General features: G+C 30.2%; 1 protein-coding gene and 1 pseudogene across 4 annotated transcripts in view; one reads left to right on the plus strand and one right to left on the minus strand.

The window, feature by feature from the left end:
* LOC145242513 (protocadherin gamma-A4-like) overlaps positions 1-18,170 on the plus strand; it is a 590,587-nt gene that overhangs the window by 290,187 nt on the left and 282,230 nt on the right. The gene's annotated exons all lie outside the window — the stretch shown is intronic.
* On the minus strand, positions 4,898-5,031 carry LOC145243247 (U2 spliceosomal RNA; annotated as a pseudogene).

Raw genomic sequence — 18,170 nt, forward strand, 5'->3', positions numbered from 1 at the left:
ATTTAATATTGATAAATTATAATAAACATGTCCATTACATTCTCTTTTTATCAATAAATATACTTGGTTGATAATTAAAGAACACAATGTTTATTGTAATAAAACTTGTGATCTATAACATCAAATTGTATAAATTAAAGTTTCCTTTCTCAATTGAAACAAACAACATATCCCACACTAAAAATGAGGATTTTACTATTGCCTTTTAGATCATTTTTTAACAATGTTTCTCTTCTTACTTTCAGCATCAGAAAATATAATTTTCTACACGTGTTTCATGCATACCACACAAACGTATATGTGACCAACATTTTACCTCTGATACATTTTTTTCCAATTTCCTTTCACCATTGTCATTATCATTAGTACAGTTTTCGTTTTGTCTTTAAAATGAAGTTGTACATGTTTCTTAATACTTCGAAACCAAATATATCAAAAAATAATTTTTTTCACTTACAAAATTTTCATGATATTTCTTTGACAATCATATTTGTTTTTAATTGAATTCAGCATATGATTCTTACTGCTTTATCACCTTTTATCTTATATTTCTTTTTCTTCATGCCAAATATTTTAAATATCAATTTTTTGCTCATTTCTTAAATTGAATTAAAAAAATGGATTTTTTTATTCCACCAATATTGTATAAGGCTCAATTCCATTGAACACAGTGTTTTATATAGTAAACATCAGCATTTGTTTCTATTTTATTTCAAATACTGTTACATTTCACTTTCTCGATAATCATTTACATCTTTGGGGTGCAACAGGGAACATGTAGAGTGATATATCAAACATGAATTGGAACTTTATAACAATAGGTATCTAGAATTTCCACATACCAGTGTGGATAGTTTTAAATATTTACAAACTTACAATTTACACACTATAAACAAATGTATCTTTTTTTCTTTTCTTTGCTTATTTCTCGAACCTAAACTTATCATTAACTAAACCTAAACTTTGTTTACTGCATTTTGTGTATATATTTTATAATGGGTGAAATAAACAAAACTTAATTTGGCTAATATCATTTGTAGTGGCATGCACTATTGACATATATAAAATCACAGGTGACAATCCTTGATTCCAGTTTCGTATAAGCACAAAATATCTATCATTATTTCGATTTGTTGTTCATGATAAAAATTTAATATTGATACATTGTAATAAACATTTCCATTGCTTTTATCTTTTTATCAATACATATACTTGGTTGATAATTAGAGGACACAACTAACCCTATACTTTGCTTTACTTTGTTTTGTATATATATTTTGTATTGTGTGGAATTAACAAAGATTCATATGCAGGAATCTGTTGATACATTCCAAGAATCCCAATGCGACCAACAAACTTGAAAGACTACAATTTCTTTTTACTATGACCAATAAGAAAGCTCAAGGACTAAGTTGTTGGACTCATCCTGATCACCATTTTAAATTATTGTTAACAGTAAGTTTTACATTTTAAGTACAGAATAATATTTCTTTTGACATTTATAAATTACTATTTTCTGTGACAGATGTTACTTTTTCAATATTGATTGGACCCTCTTTTGTGTTTTTAAATTTTGCATACAATAATATTAAGCACACCATACCAAGACCACAATTTCAGTATCTAATAAACTTCCTACCAAGGTCAATGTTTTCAAGTGACAACGGAGAGTATTCATGTTATGTTTCACATTTTTATGTTTTGAAATATTTTGCTGCTTAATATCAAATTCAGCAGATGAGTTCTTTCTTATGCATCAAACAATTACATTTTCTGATATTCATTCAAACTAATTATTGAAAATCAATTTCATATTTTCTTTACTAAAATATTACTATGCTTGATTTCATCAAGTGGTGCGAATCTGTTTTTTACACTAACAATGTGCACATTTTTTTAAGAATAAAGTTTTTTTTTTTTAAGGTGGTGAAGGTGATCCGGGGAGTTTTTTTTTTTTTTTTCCAAAAAAGGTACTTTTTACGAATGGGTATCCAAGAAACATTCAGTATTTTGTCGGAAATTAAGATTTTCATTGACAACTCTCAATACTATCAGAAATGACCAATCTACACAATACAAACTAACTGTTTTGTTGGCTTTTTATTCTAACTCCAAACTAACCCATAACTACATATTGCTTTTATTTTGCAAATTTGATTTCCTTTAGTTTATATTGTGTAGCTGAATCAGAAATTGATTTAACTTTTGTCATTTGTAATTAACATGCTTTCAGCGCAATTACTACAGTGTAATCACACATGATATACCAAAATAAAAACACTTCAGATAAAGTCTTCTTACATAGAATTCAGTTTCTTACATGACATCTGATGAAGTCAGTACAAACGTTACAAACTAATACTTGATAAACAATTTGACATTTACTGTACTACAATATCATATTTGTATAGAAGTAGAAATCTGGATACCTATTCTGATACCTAATAAAAGAAAGGTCACTCTTTGGGGCGGATTTTGATGATAACAAGTCACTAATAAGAAATTATAATAAACATTGAAATAATTTAAGAATTTTACCAAAATAAAATTGCATGGTAATCACCCAATTTCTGCCACAAAATTTTGATTGGCAAAACTCATAAACAGAAAATATATATTTTCTAATTTCATCTTTTTTTTTTACATAATCTGATTTGATGTTTTCCTAAATATTCAAATCACTATTTTTTTGCTGCTTAATATCAAATACAGCAAATGAGTTATTTTTTATGCATCAAACAATTACATTTTCTCATTCATCCAAACTAATCACTGAACATCAATTTCATATTTTCTTCACTAAAATATTACTGTGCTTGATGTCATCAAGTAGAGCGGATCATTTTTTTTTCATTTGTTCACACATTTTTCCAATTTATATATATTTTGTCTAAGATTCCTAGCCTATGTCATTGCATACCAATCTGTTTATTAAAAGTTAAGGTTCACTGTAAACACATACGTTACACCAAAATAAAAACGCTTCAGATAATGTCTTGATATTCAATTAAGTTTCTCACATGACATCTTATGAAGTTAGTAGAAATGTTACAGACTTTTGAATCTCAAACACTTTCAATACTGTGCACTGATATTTTCTTTTTTGGAATATAAGCACATTCATGATTTTTTTTACAAACGCCAACAAATGTCACATTTTGTAGCAATGTACTGAAACAATTATAAAAATAGGTATCTAGGAAAAGGCCACTACATATGTTATAAATTCCAAATTTCCACAACCTGGCAAATACTGGTACACGCTAGCAAATTTAGATTTGTAATTACAGAATATGATTCTAATTTTTTCCTTTGCTCTTTATTCTAACACTACACTAAGTTTACTGTTTTATTTCGCTACAGTTGATATTGTGTAGAACAATAAGAAAATCATAGTGAACAATGCATTCAACAAAATTTCACACACATTTCTAGATACCTATATCTAATAAGTTCAAAAGAAAGGACACACTTAGGGAGGTATTTTGGTGGTCAAGTCACTAAATAGAGATTAGCTGGTTTCCCGGCATAGCCCAAGATGTAATAAAGATTGACTGAAATACATGTTCTAGCTGGTTTCTAGGCGTTGCCAGGGATGTAATATAGACACATTATGTTGTATATTACCTGTTCTCTTCTCCCTAAGGTAAAACAATTTCATGTACATGCTGTAAATTACCTACACTAGGGATAAAACATGAACAATACCAGTCCTAGGGTAGATAAAACAAATAATACATAGAGATGAAAGATTCCTCTCCCCTAAGAATAAAACATATATTCAATATCTGCTTTTGTTTTTTCATTGTTTATACGGTCCCGAGCAACGCCGGGTAGCCCTGCTAGTCTATATATATAAAAGGCAAAAATCGGTGTGTATGTATGTATGTATGTATGTATGTATGTATGTTTGTTTGTAACGCTAAAACTTTTGAAAGACGGAACCAGAGTTGACAAATTTGGTATCATATTGCACCTTGATCACCCGGATGACAAATATCGAAATTTCACGTCAAACGGACCAGTAGAAAGGGGTCAACTGATCGTTTTTCTCCTAGGGGGGCCCCCCAAAAAACCTGTCATTTTAACGTTATTCAATACGTGTCACGTGACGTGACGTCAGCTCAAACTTTTGACAGACACAACCAAAGTTGACAAATTATGTATCATATTGAACCTTGATCACCCGCATGACAAATATCGAAATTCCACACCAAACGGACCATTAAAAGGGGGTGAACTGATCATTTCTCTCCTAGGGGGGCCCCCCAAAAAACCTGTCATTTTAATGTTATTTTAATGTTAATATTACATAATCCAAAAACGCTTAGTCATGTCACGTGACGTGACGTCAACATCCAGTAATGGCGAACAAATGTAAACAAACACTTTGTTTTACCGATACTTTTGTAATTTCTCTTCTGCTTTGTTCTAGAGATTATTAAACTCCATGACAATGTCTCCAACGTATTTAACTGGTTAAAAATAGTATTTATACAAGAGTTTTAACGAAAAATATCAGGAAAAAATGTACAGGAATAAAAAAAAATTCAGCTTTCAAAATATTCGTCGATAAAAAAACCGATCTTTATATTTACGCTAGCCATTTTGTATATTACCACGTGACCTGCTATCTCTTAAACTGGAGGGGGGGGGATCCACTTGAATCCAACAAAACCAGTAATTTTTTTTTTCTATTATATATACATCATTTTCTATAAAATTAAGTGTAGACTTTATAATTAAAACAAAAAATGTTATTCATACTAAAAAAAAAAACGCTTAGTCATGTCACGTGACGTGACGTCACCATCCACTAATGGCGAACAATTGTACCTATTTACTATGCCTCCCCACGGGACAGAGTTAGACACCAGGGTCGTTTTTTAACGTGGAGAAAAGGTACAAAAATAAAAATTGTCTCAGTCGTGGAGGATTTCTCCTCCACCGAAAGAGAACAAGAAATAGAAGTGCAGCATCTGAAGAACAGATACTACACTTTGATCTTGACCAAAAGGCCAAGAATGCGAACAATTGTAAATAACAACTTTTTTCACAAAACCAACACCGTCTTTCTTTTTTTTCTCTCTCTTTCTCTCTCTCACCCACTTACTCTTCCCTCTCTCTCACCCTCTTTCTCTTGACGTCACACCACTGTTAAACTGTGGGGGGGGGGACACATTCCCAGGCATTATCTCCTATAGATGCACATTTTATTAGAAATTCAGCTTTCAAAATATTAGACGATAATAAAAATATAAAACCAACACCCTCTTTCTCTTTTCTCTCTCTCTCACCAACTTACTCTTCTCTCTCTCTCTCACCCTCTTTCTCTTGACCTCCTACTACTGTTAAACTGTGTGTGTGTGTGTGGGGGGGGGAAGAGGCAGCTTGAAAACCAACAAAAACAGTGCACAGTTTCCCAAGCATTTGGGGTTGGAAGGGGGGGAAGAAGCCGAGCGCACAGTTTCGTGTGAGAGAGAGAGAACAATTCTCAACCTATATACTCAACAAATTTTTTATCTACAGATTTGAAAGTTTGTATATAGGGTATTCAGACATATGGAAATATATCTAGCATAATCTATCTATTATATCTATAAAAGTGAAAATGTGTGTGTGTGTGAGGTAGCCAGAGAGAGAGAGAGAGAGAGAGAGAGAGAGAGAGAGAGAGAGACAACAATTCTCAACCTATATATTCAATACATTTTTTATCTACAGATTTAAAAATTTGTATATAGGGTATTCAGACATATGGAAATATATCTAGCATAATCTATCTATTATATCTATAAAAGTGAAAATGTGTGTGTGTGTGTGCGTAAGAGAGAGAGAGAACAATTCTCAACCTATATACTCAACGTATTTTTATCTACGGATTTTAAACTTTGTATATAGGGTATTCAGACATATAGAAATATATCTAGCATAATCTATACATTATATCTATAAAAGTGAGAATGTGAGTGTGTGAGAGAGAGAGAACAATTCTCAACCTATATATTCAACAAATTTTTTACCTACAGATTTGAAAATTTGTATATTGGGTATTCAGACATATGGAAATATATCTAGCATAATCGATCTATTATATCTATAAAAGTCAGAATGTTTGCGTGTGGTTGTGTGTGTAAGGTTGCGAGAGAGAGAGAGAGAACAATTCTCAACCTATCTATTCAATAAATTTGTTATCTACAGATTTGACCATTTGTATATAGGGTATTCAGACATATGGAAATATATCCAGCATAATCTATCTATTATATCCATAAAAGTGAGAATGTGTGCGTGAGAGAGAGAGAGAGAGAGAGAGAGAGAGTAAGTACAATTCTCACCCTATATATTCAACAAATTTTTTATCTACCGATTAGAAAATTTGTATATAGGGTATTCAGACATATGGAAATATATCTAGCATAATCTATCTATTATATCTAGAAAAGTGAGAATGTGTGTGAAAGAGAGAGAGAGAAGAGACAGAGAGAGAACAATTCTCAACCTATATATTCAACTAATTTTTATGTACAGATCTGAAAATTTGTATACAGGGTATTCAGACATATGGAAATATATCTAGCATAATCTATTATATCTATAAAAGGTAGAATGTGTGTGTGTGTTTGTGAGTGAGTGAGTGAGTGAGTGAGTGAGAGAGAGAGAGAGAGAGAACAATTCTCAACCTATATACTCAACAAATTTTGTATCTACAGATTTGATAATTTGTATATAGGGTATTCAGACATAAGGAAATATATCTAGCATAATCTATCTATTATATCTATAAAAGTGAGAATGTGTGTGAAAGAGAGAGAGAGAGAACAATTCTCAACCTATATATTCAACAAATTCTATCTTTACAGATTTGAAAATTTGTATATAGGGTATTCAGACATTTGGAAATATATCTAGCATAATCTATTATATCTATAAAAGTGAGAATGTGTGTGTGTGAGAGAGAGAAAGAACAATTCTCAACCTATATACTCAACAAATTTTTTATCTACAGATTTAAAAATTTGTATATAGGGTATTCAGACATATAGAAATATATCTAGCATAACCTATCTATTATATCTATAAAATGACCATGTGTGTGTGTGTGAGAGAGAGAGAGAGAGTCAGAGAGAGAGAGAGAGAGAACAATTTTCAGCTTGTGTGTGTGTGAGAAAGAGAGAGAGAGAAAGAGAGGAAGGAAAATTCTCACCCTATATATTCAACAAATTTTTTATCTACATATTAGAAAATTTGGATATAGGGTATTCAGACGTATGGAAATATATCTAGCATAATCTATCTATTATATCTATAAAAGTGAGAATGTGTGTGTGAGAGAGAGAGAAAGAGAGAGAGAGAGAACAATTCTCAACCTATATATTCAACTAATTTTTTATCTACAGATTTGAAAATGTGTATATTGGGTATTCAGACATATGTAAATATATCTGGCATAATCTATGTATTATATCTATAAAAGTGTGAATGTGAGTGATGGAAAGAGCAAAAAATTCTCAACCTATATAACCTATAAAAGTGAGAATATGTGTGAGAGAGAGAGAGAGAGAGAACAATTCTCAACCTATATATTCCACACATTTTTGGGCACAGATTTGGAAATTTGTATATAGGGTAGGCAGACATATAGAAATATATCTAGCATAATCTATCTATTATATCTATAAAAGTGAGAACTTGTGTGTGTGTGTGTGTGAGAGAGAGAGAGAACAATTCTTAACCTACATACTCAACAAATTTTTTACCTACAGTTTAGAAAATTTGTATATAGGGTATTCAGACATATGGAAATATATCTAGCATAATCTATCTATTATAACTACAAAAGTTAGAATGTGTGTGTGAGAGAGAGAGAGAGAACAATTCTAAACCTATATATTCAACAAATTTTTTATCTACAGATTTGAAACTTTGTATATAGGGTATTCAGACATATGGAAATATATCTAGCATAATCTATCTATTTTATCTATAAAAGTGAGAATGCGTGTGTGTGAGATAGCGAGAGAGAGAGAGAGAAAAAGAGAGAGATAAAAATTCTCAACCTATACATTCAACAAATTTTTTATCCACAGATTTGAACATTTGTATATAGGGTGTTCAGACATATAGAAATATATCTAGCATAATCTATCTATTATATGTATAAAAGTGAGAATGTGTGTGTGTGTGAGAGAGAGGACAATTGTCAACCTATGTATACAACAAATTTTTTATCTACAGATTTCAAAATTTGTATATTGGGCATTCAGACATATTTCAATATATCTGGCATAATCTGTCTATTATATCTATAAAAGTGAGAATGTGTGTGATAGAGAGAGAGAGAACAATTCTCAACCTATATACTCAACAAATTTTTTATCCACAGATTTGAAAATTTGTATATAGGGTATTCAGACATATGGAAATATATCTAGCATAATCTATTATATCTATAAAAGTGAGAATGTGTGTGTGTGTGTGAGAGAGAGAGAGAGAAAGAGAGAGAACAATTCTCAACCCATATACTCAACAAATTCTTTATCTACAGATTTTAAAATTTGTATATAGAGTATTCATACAAATAGAAATATATCTAGGATAATCTTTCTATTATATCTATAAAAGTGAGAATGTGTGTGTGTGTGAGCGAGAGAGAGAGAGAGAGAGAGAGAACAGTTCTCAACCTATACATTCAACAAATTTTTATATATAGGGTATTCAGAAATATCGAAATATATCTAGCATAATCTATTATATCTTTAAAAGTTAGAATGTGTGTGTGTGAGAGATAGAGAGAACAATTCTCAACCTATGCACTCTACAAATTTTTTATCTACAAATTAGAAAATTTGTATATAGGGTATTCACACATATGGAAATATATCTAGCATAATCTATCTATTATATCTATAAAAGTTAGAATGTGTGTGTGTGAGGTAGCGAGAGAGAGAGAGAGAGAGTAAGAACAATTTTCAACCTATATATTCAACAAATTTTGTATCTACAGATTAGAAAATTTGTATATAGGGTATTCAGACATATGGAAATATATCTAGCATAATCTATCTATTATATCTCTAAAATTGAGAATGTGTGTGTGAGAGAGAGAGAGAACAATTTTCAACCTATATACTCAACAAATTTTTTATCTACAGATTTGAAAATTTGTATATAGGGTATTCAGACATATGGAAATATATCTAGAGTAATCTATCTATTATATCTATAAAAGTGAGAATGCGTGTGTGTGTGAGAGAGAGCGACACAGAACAATTCTCAACCTATATATTCAACAAATTTTTTATGTACAGATCTGAAATATCCCATTTGTATAGAAGTAGAAATCTTGATACCTACTCTGATACCTAATAAAAGAAAGGACACTCTTTAGGGCGGATTTTGATTATAACAAGTCACTAATTAGAAATTATAATAAACATTCTAATAATTTAAGAATTTTACCAAAATAAAATTGCATGGTAATCACCCAATTTCTGCCACAAAATTTTGATTGGCAGAACTCATAAACATAAAATATATATTTTCTAATTTCATCTTTTTTTTTCTTTTTACATAATCTGGTTTGATGTTTTCCCAAATATTCAAATCACTATATTTTGCTGCTTAATATCAAATACAGCAACTGAGTTATTTTTATGCATCAAACAATTACATTTTCTCATTCATCCAAACTAATCACTGAACATCAATTTCATATTTTCTTCACTAAAATATTACTGTGCTTGATGTCATCAAGTGGAGCGGATCATTTTTTTTTTATTTGTTCACACATTTTTCCAATTTATATATATTTTGTTAAAGATTCTTTGTTGAAAAAGTGTAGAATTCAATTAAAAAAACAACACCGTCTTTTTTTTTTTTTTTAAATAAAACTAATTTTAAAATTTCGATGTTCGAAAAAGAGTCCATAAAGAATAAAACAGTTAATAAATACAAAAAAAAGTCCATTAATTTGAACTTAAAGCCTGTTTGAATAAAACTTATATAAAAAAACCGTCACTTCCGGCAAATGGCTATGTAAACAACTGGTGGCATTTTTCGAATACATCGGTAAACACTGTATGTTTTTCGAGCTGAATAAATATGTTACATTGAATAAAAACACAAAAAATATATCCAGTTGGATAGAAAAGTAACTTATCTTGCCTTTCCTAACATTTATTTGTTATATATTTGTCTTTTGACCGTCCACTAATGGCGAGTTTTTTTTTTTTTTAAATAAAACTAATTTTAAAATTTCGATGTTAGAAAAACAGTCCATCACATGTCAATATAAAAATTCTCTTTTTGTTTGATAAAAAGAATAAACAGTTAATAGATACAACAAAAAAGTCCATTAAGTTCAACAAACTAAACTCTTTTATTTATAATAAAACTCTTCGACAGGTTAAAATATGCTTTCAAAATCCTATGTAAGTATATCGTTTTTACTGTACACAGATTCGAAAAAAGTTGTCATCAAACAAATATATGACAGAGTTGAATAAATATGTTACATTGATTAAAAACACTTCTTATTAGCATTTTCTTTTTATATGACAACGTTAATGTTCATGAATCTCTCTTTTAATCATTTTTATCGACTATCAGCCAAATAACCGGGGTCTAAAATTTGGGAAATTATTTTTCTATTCATTTAAAGAATATGCTATTAAAAAAGAAAAAGTCGATAAAAGTTAGACATAAACAGTAAAAAAATAGAAGATATTATTATTAAATAACAATAATTATTAAAAATAAATATTAACATTTACAATAATAAAATGAGTTAGTATTAAAAATAATTATTAAAATAAAAATGAGTTTATTATTAAAAATACATATTAATATTCAAATAAAATTGTTTTTATTATTAAAAATAAATATTAATATTTAAAGTAGAATAAAATGTGTTTATTATTATAAATAAATATTAATATTTAAAATAATATGTGTTTATTATTAAAAATAAATATTAATATTTAAAATAATATAATGTGTTTATTATTACAAATAAATATTAATATTAAAATAAAATGTGTTTATTATTAAAAATATATATTAAGGAAGGTCAACAGGTGGAGGAAAAATAGTCAATGCAGGTCATACCACCTGACCAGCTAAAATCGCCTTTTTATATAAGGCAGACAGTCAGACTATTTGCCTTGAGGGCGGGCTAAGCCCTCCTACCCCCCCCCCCCACCCCAAAGCTGAGAGCTGGGGAAACTTCTCTCAGAAGGGGTATGGGAGGACAGGGAGACCTTCCCTCTTTCAACTAAGAGATAGATATCCTTTTGTATGGTTGATTGACCCCCCCCCTGTCGGTTCTGCTTACTCCATTCCGAAAGAGATCAACCTTACACAAAAAAAAAAAAAATATGGGGACAGGGAAGCCTTCCCGGGCCCCCTTTCTTGGAGGAGAAGTTCCCCGGCTCCTACCTTTTTGGGAGTGCTCAGCCCGTCCTCCAGTCAACCACAATATTTGAAGAATAAAGATATTTTTGTTTTTGTGTTTTAGGTGGTGAAGGTGATCTGGGGAGTGTTTTTTTTTTTCACAAAAAAGGTACTTTTTACGAATGGGTATCCAAGAAAATTACAGTATTTTGTCAGAAATTAAGATTTTCATTGACCACTCTCAATACTATCAGAAATGAACAAAGTTAATTAAACAGTCTACACAATATAAACTAACTGTTTTATTGGCTTTTTATTCTAACTCCAAACTAACCCATAACTACATTTTTCTTTTATTTTGCAAATTTGATTTCCTTTAGTTTATATTGTGTAGCTGAATCAGAAATTGATTTATCTTTTGTCATTTGTAGTTAACATGCTATCAGCGCAATTACTACAGTGTAATCACACATGATCTACCAAAATAAAAACACTTCAGATAAAGTCTTAAATAGAATTCAGTTCCTTACATGACATCTGATGAAGTCAGTACAAACGTTACAAACTAATACTTGAAAAACAATTTGACATTTACTGTACTACAATATCACATTTGTATAGAAGTAGAAATCTGGATACCTATTCTGATACCTAATAAAAGAAAGGACACTCTTTGGGGCGGATTTTGATGATAACAAGTCACTAATTAGAAATTATAATAAACATTGAAATAATTTAAGAATTTTACCAAAATAAAATTACTTGGTAATCACCCAATTTCTGCCACAAAATTTTAATTGGCAAAACTCATAAGCATAAAATATATATTTTCTAATTTCATCTTTTTTTTTTTACATAATCTGGTTTGATGTTTTCCTAAATATTCAAATCACTATATTTTGCTGCTTAATATTAAATACAGCAAATGAGTTATTTTTATGCATCAAACAATTACATTTTCTCATTCATCCAAACTAATCACTGAACATCAATTTCATATTGTCTTCACTAAAATATTACTGTGCTTGATGTCATCAAGTAGAGCGGATCATTTTTTTTTACATTTGTTTACACATTTTTTACAAATGTTTTTGAGAGTCCATACAAAGTTATAAGTGTTCAACATTTTTTTTCATTTGAATATATTTTGTCTAAGATTCTTAGCCTATGTCATTGCATACCAATTTGTTTCTTGAAAGTTAAGTTCACTGTAAAAACATCTGATACACCAAAATCCCTGATACCTGTTTCTTATAAGCGCCAAATAACTATCACTATTTCGATTTGTGTTTCATGAGAACAATTCAATATTGATACATTATAAGAAACATTTCCAGTGCTTTTCTCTTTTTAGCAATAGTTGGTTGATAATTAGAGGACACAACTAACCCTATACTATGCTTTACTTTGTTTTGTATATATATTTTGTATTGTGTGAAATTAACAAAGATTCATATGCAGGAATCTGTTGATACATTCCAAGAATCCCAATGCGACCAACAAACTTGAAAGACTACAATTTCTTTTTACTATGACCAATAAGAAAGCTCAAGGACTAAGTTGTTGGACTCATCCTGATCACCATTTTAAATTATTGTTAACAGTAAGTTTAACATTTTAAGTACAGAATAATATTCCTTTTGATATTTATAAATTACTATTTTCTGTGACAGATGTTACTTTTTCAATATTGATTGTACCCTCTTTTGTGTTTTTAAATTTTGCATACAATAATATTAAGCACACCATACCAAGACCACTATTTCAGCATCTAATAAACTGCCTACCAAGACCAATGTTTTCAAGTGACAATGGAGAGTATTCATGTTATGTTTCACATTTTTATGTTTTAAAATATTTTGCTGCTTAATATTCAGCAGATGTTTACTTTGTTTTGTGTATATACTTTATATTAGGTAGAATAAACAAAACTTAATTTCGCTACCATCATTATTTGTAGTGACATGCACTGTTAACATAAATAAAATCACTGGTGACAATCCCTGATACCTGTTTCGTATAAGCACCAAATAACTATGATAATGTGTTATTGTTGATACATTATAATAAACATTTCCATTGACTGGTCGTTTGCTTAGCTTAGGTTTACATCATTTTTTCACAATGTTTCTCTACTTGCTTTCAGCATGAGAGCAGATCATATTCTGCACATGTTTCATGCATATCACAAAAACTTATAATATTTGATCAACATTTGACTAACAATTTTACAAAAAAGACCTACCACCTTAAGGGGGGTAAAGGTAAGGCTCCCCACATAACCATAAAAGAAAGCCGCCCCCCCCCCATACAGTGGGAAAGAGCTCCCTTCCCATTCTGGGGCAGAGAAGGGGCAAGGAAAACTCTTAAACATAAATGGTCAACGGAGGGTATACACCCTGGGAAACTAAAAGTCTATATGGAATCTGCATAAATTAAAATATCCTGTTTAAGCGTATTGTATGACAGGGAGGGAAGGTCAACAGGTGGAAGAAAAATGGTCTACGCAGAGCATACCGCCTGACAAGCTAAAATCGCCTTTTTATATACGGCAGACAATCAGACTCTGATTGCCTGGACGGCGGGCTGAGCAATGAATGTGGAAGCCGGGGAACTTCTCTCAGAAGGAGGATGGGAGGCCCAGGGAGCCTTCGCTCTCCTCCTAAGAGAGGGATATCCTCTTACTCCCTTTGGAAAGAGATCAACCTTACACAAAACAAAAAATATGGGAAGAGAAGCCTTCCCGGGCCCCCCTCCCCCTTCTGGGAGGAGAAGTTCCCTGGCTCCAACGTTTTTTTTTTGGGGGGGGGGCCTAAGCCTGTCCTCCAGGCAACCAAATGAAAAAGAAATTTACCCATCCCACCTTTGTAGGAAGTGTGCTCAGCCCACCTTCTGAGCCACTGTGAAAGTTTCCTTCCACCAAAAGGGAAGGGAACGAGGAAGGAAAAGTCTCTGAGAATCTTCATGCAATTTCTTTGACAAAGAAACTGTTTTCACTTGATTCCACACAAAATTTTTATTGCTTTTTCATCTATTGTCTTATATTAGGATTTCTTTATGCATGTTATTTTATTTAAGAGTACTAAATAGCTTTTCAGTTTCTTGAGACTCTTTCAACTGTCTGGATTCTGCAGCAACGTTGTGGAGTGATATGTAAAACATAAATTGGTACTTTATAACAATAGGTATGTAGAATTCTAACTCGCCAGTGTTGATCGTTTCAATTATTGACAAATTCACCAGGTCCTGGATATGACCATAAACTGTATCCAAACATGGGGCTTTGTGAAGTGTGAAGCCACCATTTAATTGCTATTGCTACCAGGTCCACTCTGATCTGGAGTAGTAGTACCTGTTAGGGTCCCAATTATGAGTTAAATAGAAACCAACATTAAATAAACAAATATATTCTAGGAAAAAAAAATGTCACTAGATTGGGCATGAAATAACCTGATATAGTGTTGATATGTCATAAAACAAAATGAACCAACAAATTCACCAATCGACACAATATCAACAAATGTATCTTTCTTTTCCTTATTCTGTGCTTATTTCTTGGTACTAAGCTTATCATTAACTAACCCTGACATTTCTTTTACTTTGTTTTGTGTATATATTTTATTTTGTGTAGAATAACCAAAAAGACATTTAGCTACCACATTTGCAGCGAAATGTTAGCATACATAAAATCACTGGTGACAACCCATGATGTTTTTTCTTATGAACACGAAATAACCAACACGCTTTCCATTGGTTTTTCATGATAACAATTTAATATTGATAAATTATAATAAACATGTCCATTACTTTTCTTTTTTTATCAATAAATATACTTGGTTGATAATTAGAGAACACAATGTTTATTGTAATAAAACTTGTGATCTATAACATCCAATTCTAAAAATTAAACTTTCCTTTCTCAATTGAAACAAACAACATACCCCACACTATGTTCCTAAAAATGAGGATTTTACTATTGCGTTTACATAATTTTTTAGCTATGTTTCTCTTACTTTCAGCATGAGATCATTTTCTACACGTGTTTCATGCATACCACACAAACATTTTACCTCTGACATTTTTAATTTTTTTCCAATTTCCTTTCACCATGAACATTATCATTAGTACAGTTTTCATTTAAAATGAAGCTGTACATGGTTACTATTACTTGGAAAGCAGATCTAAAAAAAAAAAAAAATAACTGTTTTCACTTTGAAAATTTACGATTTATAGATCTCGGATTTGGCCCTTCTTCACCTTTTATCTTACATTTGTAAATATTGTATATATAAACTTTTTTCTTATTTCTCCAATGTTATTTCATTCATGCAATTTCATAATCCACCAACATTGTATAAGATTCAATTCCATTTGACACTTGAAAACAACTTTTTATATAGTAAACAGCATTTATTTCTTTTCAGACATATTCTTATTTTATTTTATTTCCAGTACTATGTTTTATTTCATTTTGTGGACACTCATTTAACTCTCTGGGATGCTGCAGGGAACATGTAGAGTGATATATCAAACAAGAAGTGGTACTTTATGACAATAGGTATCTAGGATTTACACATACCAGTGTTGATAGTTTGAAATATTTACAGACTAACATTTTACACAATATAAACACATGTACCTTTTTTTTCTTTTCCTTTGCTTATTTCTCGAACCTAAACTTATCATTAACTAACCCGTAACTTTGTTTACTTTGTTTTGCGAAAATATTTTATATTGGGTAGAATTAACAAAACTTAATTTCGCTACCATCATTATTTTTAGTGACATGCACTGTTAACATCAATAAAATCACTGGTGACAATACTTGATACCTGTTTCGTATAAGCACCAAATAACTATCACTATTTCGATTTGCTTTTTCATGATATGTTCATCTTGATACATTATAATAAACATTTCCATTCACTGGTCGTTTGCTTAGCTTAGCTTTACATCATTTTTTCACAATGTTTCTCTACTTGCTTTCAGCATGAGAGCAGATCATATTCTAAACGTTTCATGCATATCACACAAACTTATAATATTTGATCAACATTTGACTAACAATTTTTTGCCAATTTCCTTCAACATTCTCATTACCATTACTACAGTTTACATTTTGTCGTTAAAATGAAGCTGTACATGTTTCCTATTACTTGGAAACCAGATTTGTAAAAATCCCATTTTTTTTTCACTCTGAGAATTTTCATTATATTTCTTTGACAAACGATTTATTTTCAATGAACTTCAGCACATGATTGTTACTGCTTTTTCCCCTTTTGTCTTATATTTGTTTTTCTTCATGCCAAATATTTTATATATCAATTTTTTGCTAATTTCTTAAATTTTATTTCTTTAATTCTTAGTCCACCAATATAGTATAAGTTTCAATTGCATTGAACGCAATGTTTTAGATAGTAAACATCAGCATATTTCACTTTTCAAGCACTTTTTCATTTTATTTCAAATACTATGTTTTATTTCATTTTGTTGACACTCATTTACCTCTCTGGGGTGCTACAAGGAACATGTAGATTGATATACCAAACATGAATTGGTGCTTTATAACAATAGGTATCTATAATTTTGCTTAATTCTCTAACCTAAACTTATCATTAACTAACCGTAAATTATGTTTTAGTTTTGTGTATATATTTTATATTGTGAAGAATAAACAAAAATTCATTTCACCACCACATTTGCACTGTTAGCATACACAAATATCACTGGTTACAATCATTGGTAGCTGTTTTTTAAAAACACCAAATAACATTCACGCTTTCGATTGGTTTTTCATGATAACAATTTAATATTGATAAATTATAATAAACATGTCCATTACATTCTCTTTTTATCAATAAATATACTTGGTTGATAATTAAAGAACACAATGTTTATTGTAATAAAACTTGTGATCTATAACATCGAATTGTATAAATTAAAGTTTCCTTTCTCAATTGAAACAAACAACATATCCCACACTAAAAATGAGGATTTTACTATTGCCTTTTAGATCATTTTTTAACAATGTTTCTCTTCTTACTTTCAGCATCAGAAAATATAATTTTCTACACGTGTTTCATGCATACCACACAAACGTATATGTGACCAACATTTTACCTCTGATACATTTTTTTCCAATTTCCTTTCACCATTGTCATTATCATTAGTACAGTTTTCGTTTTGTCTTTAAAATGAAGTTGTACATGTTTCTTAATACTTCGAAACCAAATATATCAAAAAATAATTTTTTTCACTTACAAAATTTTCATGATATTTCTTTGACAATCATATTTGTTTTTAATTGAATTCAGCATATGATTCTTACTGCTTTATCACCTTTTATCTTATATTTCTTTTTCTTCATGCCAAATATGTTAAATATCAAATTTTTGCTCATTTCTTAAATTGAATTAAAAAAATGGATTTTTTTATTCCACCAATATTGTATAAGGCTCAATTCCATTGAACACAGTGTTTTATATAGTAAACATCAGCATTTGTTTCTATTTTATTTCAAATACTGTTTCATTTCACTTTCTCGATAATCATTTACATCTTTGGGGTGCAACAGGGAACATGTAGAGTGATATATCAAACATGAATTGGAACTTTATAACAATAGGTATCCAGAATTTCCACATACCAGTGTGGATAGTTTTAAATATTTACAAACTTACAATTTACACACTATAAACAAATGTATCTTTTTTTCTTTTCTTTGCTTATTTCTCGAACCTAAACTTATCATTAACTAAACCTAAACTTTGTTTACTGCA

The sequence above is a fragment of the Euprymna scolopes genome, chromosome 21, assembly GCF_053919585.1.
Source record: "Euprymna scolopes isolate OS-2025 chromosome 21, ASM5391958v1, whole genome shotgun sequence".
Lineage (NCBI taxonomy): Eukaryota > Metazoa > Mollusca > Cephalopoda > Sepiida > Sepiolidae > Euprymna > Euprymna scolopes.